General features: G+C 41.1%; 1 long non-coding RNA gene across 1 annotated transcript; it reads right to left on the bottom strand.

Moving 5' to 3' along the window:
• Positions 1-1,350: 1,350 nt before the first annotated feature.
• LOC142828951 (uncharacterized) lies at positions 1,351-4,557 on the bottom strand. The gene is made up of 2 exons (XR_012903127.1): positions 4,091-4,557; positions 1,351-1,651 (listed from the first exon to the last, which is right to left on the bottom strand). It is a non-coding gene; the product is annotated as an uncharacterized LOC142828951 (long non-coding RNA).
• Positions 4,558-4,799: the final 242 nt, after the last annotated feature.

Genomic DNA, 4,799 nt, shown 5'->3' with positions numbered 1-4,799 from the left:
CATGAATGTATGATGTCACCACTTGAACATTAAGATGACTAATGTACCATTAAGGGGGAAGGAAGAGAAGGCAGCATGATGTCACTTTATCATCGACTAGACTGGTTTATAATAGAAACAAAAGACAGTACTATGCAGCACTTTAAAGACTAACAAGATGGTTTATTAGGTGATGAGCTTTCGTGGGCCAGACCCACTTCCTCAGATCAAATAGTGGAAGAAAATTAGCATGACAATATATACCAAAGGGATACAATAAAAAAAAAAGTGAACATATATAAAATTGACAAATCAGATTTTAGAACGGGGGAGGAGGGAAGAGTGAGGGGAGAGGAGGTAGTGTCTATGAGATAATGATATTAGGGGTGATAAAGTCCTGTCTTTTGTTTCAGCAAGACCAGACTAACACGGCTACATCTCTATTACTGGTTTATAATAGAATTGGCTAAAAGAAAAGATTGTCAACTCATGGACAGCAATGGCATCAAGGTTTCCTTCAGCTATGCAGAGCAGACCCTAACCAGCATAGGCTAGGTCTCGGCCATCTAATCACACTAGCTCTCTTTCTGGCCTGTGACCAAGCATGTTACACTGCAAAGAGATTGGGGGGTAAAGCTGGCTGTGGAAGTATAAACTAGGCAAAGGCTGTTAAACACAGTCTGCCACCTAACAACACTTCGATAGGCTGCCCTCTACACCACTATAATTTAGCCTGGCCACCGGACATCATGATGGAAAGATGGCTGGGTCACATCTGCTGTGGTTGTCAACTATCTTTCTTGCCTTTAGCTAGAATGGCCTCTGACGCTAAAGCAAACCTAGGGTCTGTTTTGACTTACACTGTGTATTGACCTGGACTACACATCTGCATGCTGGTTGCCAGTGGGAGCATGACATGGGTAGGTGGGGAATCCCTATTGCCATATGACATTGCAGAAGTTCTCCTTATCTTAGAGATATTCCCCAGAGGCTGATTAAGCCAGTTTTGTGGCCCCTGTATGCCCTCAGTTCTGGGAGAGACAAGTTGCAGCTTCTGCAAATGAGTGCTGTCCATCACTCTGAAGTCCTTTCCCAAAATAGACAGTGTCCATGTGAAACTTACCAGGACACTAAATATATTTACCAGTGTTGAACACCACTGTGTTGAAGGTACATTGCCCACTACAGAATTCCTTGCTGGCTTATTTTGAGTTTCCTTTTTACTTTGATTCATCTCTCTGGAGAACTGAGCATTTAAAAATAAACATAGGTAACTCACTTGCACAATGGCTCTTCTCTACACTCAACCCACCGTTTTCAATTGGCTCTATGTCACACAGCTGAGTTACAAGAAGAACCACAAACGTCTGCTTTTACTGTAATTAGTCTGTGGCAGTGGATTTTTTTTTTTATTTTGAAAGGGAACTGTTTTGTTTCATCATTTCATTTGGATATTACTGCCGTGGAGGAATGTGTCAGAGATCAATATCGCCATTTGACTGATTGACTATTGACTGATTTGCTGTCCCACTCAGTTGAATTACACTTAGAGAAGCATGGAGCCTTTTGCAGAGGTGGTTGGTTTTATCTTCAGTAACCTTCTCTCTACACGACTTCTCAAATCAAAATAAATGATGAACTAGCTTCGAGTGCTTAACCACATCTTTTTTTTCTAAAAAGGAGCAAACATAAAACGCAGTTAATCATGCCTAACAGACAAAAAGTTGTTTGTTTTGCTGACTGATTTGTGGACAGGGTTCTTCTTTTGTTGTTGCAGAAGTGGGGGAGAAATTAAAGAGGAGGATCATTACTCAGAATGGCAACCATCCCACTAGGGAGGGACACAGGAAAGAAAAAAACACCCAGGCTTTGCTTAATTTGAGAGAGCTGAGCTTTTCTCTAAGTTGGTGGGCAGATGGTTGAGAAAGCTTGCTGCAAAGGAGTACACCTTGTTCTATGAACAGGAGAGGGGTGACAAATTATTGCCTCAGTAGAGCCAGATGGAAATAAATTCACTTTTCATTAGATTTTGAGGTTCTACCCTTGTTAACTGATGTAGCTCAGCCGAGATAGCATTAGGCTGAAGATTTTAAGGCTCCTGGGAAGATAAAGGACTAGAGTGCTAGTGTGGGACTTAGGTCATGGAGGAAATCTGCAACAAAGCAGGGAACTAAGTCTCTCTGGGTCTCGATTCCCCATCTGTAAAATGGGGATACCAGCACAGCCCTACTTCTAAGGGGTGTTGTGAGAATAAATGCATTGAAGTATGTGAAGACAGTTCTATGATGGGAACCATATAAGTGACATGGTGAAATAGACACATGAACCAGTCTTATGCCATAAGCAGGGTCAGTAAAAACCAGGAAGATCTCTTGTGGAATTAGATGCTACTCAATGTAAGTTAGAGTTTCAGAAATTGCACCTCTGAGGTGAAATTCTTCCCTAATGGATTTTCCATTAAGTAGGATCAGGAATTCACCTCTGATCTTTGTTACTCACCCTTGCTGTGTTTTTGAACATCATTTCTTGTTTTACTACAAATAAATGGAACTATCCTTAAAGTTAAACTAAAATTAATATCCACACAGAGAAAACACCTCGTTCCACCTCGTACAGCTAGTTCGGAATAGGAAGCCTAATCCGAACTAGCTAGTCCATGCCGCGTGTAGTCGCGTGGCACGGGGTCCGAACTAGCCGGCATTTAAAAATGGCGCCGGCTGGCATCATGCAAATGAAGCCCGGGAAATTCAAATCCCGGGCTTCATTTGCAACTCCGAATGACTACATTACCCCCCTAGTTCGAACTAGGGGGGTAGTGTAGACATACCCTAAGACACTGAAGCCAGGTTTTTCTAAAGAGCTCTGATCTCATTTAAGGCACCCAAACAGGCAACTAGTTTTTCAGACAATCACAGCACATTGGATGTCAAACTCTTGGCAATATGACCAGGAAGGTCTCACTTGAAACTACAGGGTGTTGGGCTTTTTTGAAAATCTAAAGCTGTGCTCTTCTTGAAAGCTGGACCTGTGAGGAGATGGTGAATGCAGAACCTAAGCCCTACATTGGCTTTCTTTGTTTCTAGCTACTCCCCGTTTGAACCATGAGGTAAAGCTGCTTGATACTGCAGCTCTTCGATACATTTCCATCATTTCATGACACACAATGATAATTATGCGACGTGCTAAAAGTGCTTTGTCTGGTGTGTCTGAAGGATTTTGTAATGGAGGAAAGAAAGCCATAAATAAGATGCTTTATTTCCATTTTCGGTCTGCTTGCTAATTGCAAAGAAGAAAAAGGTTCTGCGCGTTCTCTGATTTGATCCTATTATTGCCTGACAGCAAAGGGAATGTCCTTGAAAGGAACAAATATGCTCTCTGTGAATAAAGATAAAGCAGAGAAAATTGCAAGCCTGATAAATTACTAAAAATAATTATGACAATTTAAGAATGAGCAGAAATGTTGTTATCCTCTAGAAGAAAACAACAGTATTGGCAGGCCTTGTCAGCATCAGAGGGAGAGAATAGCAGTCTACAGCAAACTCTTAGATTGGCAACGCTGCATGGCTCCTTGATGTAATTCAGAAAGAAACTGATAACCTGTGATTTACTGTACTCTCTCAGGGTAGCAGCACTATACAGGGTTCCCCAAATCACTACAGAAGTCCATTTGTATGCTGACTGAAGCTTGCATTCCAACAGTCTTTCTGTGCTGTGCGTGCGTGTGTATATATATAAGTAAGTCTTTGGCCTTTCCAGTAAAACACACGTTATTGGCTGAAAGTTGCATTGACCTTAGTGTGCTTGACTGATAGAAATGGTGACAAAGAGACTATTGATATTCTAGTGTGATGGAGGAAAGAATTATTATCTACTCTTCAGTGAGCTCAAGGGCCAGAATCTGCAACCTTTAGAACAGTGGGGCAGGACCTTACTTTGTTATTAATATTCGTTTCACCCAGTTTAGCTGGTTTATTCGAGAGGAAGGATAATTCCGTTTCTAAGCTATTGGACTGGAACTTAAGGGAGTTGGATTCAAAGGGTGACACGAAGTCAGTGGCAGTGCCAGGAACTCTTGAGATTTAACTGTAAAATGCCCTAAAAAAATTCTAACCTGTGAGATTGCAATGCCTGTTGGTTATGCTCATGTATCCTTGGTCTCAACACACCTGGGAAAGCAGTGGTTAAAAAGGATTCCGTTTATTATTCATCCTGCAATGAAGATGCAATGTTGAGTTTGTGATGTCATATTCATTTCCATGGCAACAAAGTGTGATGTCACACCACCCTTCAGGATTATGATTTTGCTGCATGATCAAACAAGTAATACTGGGCTTATAGGGGAGAATATTTTTGTGCACGCAGAAATACTGCTGAGTAACTGGAATTCAGGAAATATCTGGGGCACACAGATATATAAAAATGCCCCTTATCTCACAATATTTTCTTCAGCCATAAGATTTCTCTCCAAGACAGCAACAGCCCTGCTTTTTCTGAGTGACTTATGTTGCCTCTGATACTGGTAACTGATATCTGGGAAGGATCTATGCATGAATCACTTCTCTAAATAAATTCATTACAAATCCATCATGCTAATTTAAGTAGTTTTAATTGTTTGGTGATGTGTTATAAGCAATTGTAAACACTAACGCCCTGCTTGCAACAATGTAATAGGATGCCAAGAAAGGAATCAAATGTTCCCCTGGGTTTGTTCTTAAAAGCTAAGCTATCATGTTTGGTCCAAAGGGTAAGCAAGTCTATTTACTCTTCAGGTATCCTTTCCTGGTGTCTCTCCCAAAATTGATTGCTAGAGGATATCCATG

Source organism: Pelodiscus sinensis, chromosome 4, assembly GCF_049634645.1.
Source record: "Pelodiscus sinensis isolate JC-2024 chromosome 4, ASM4963464v1, whole genome shotgun sequence".
Lineage (NCBI taxonomy): Eukaryota > Metazoa > Chordata > Testudines > Trionychidae > Pelodiscus > Pelodiscus sinensis.
Note: the sequence above shows the minus strand (reverse complement) of the source record. Positions and strands in the feature narration are given on the sequence as shown.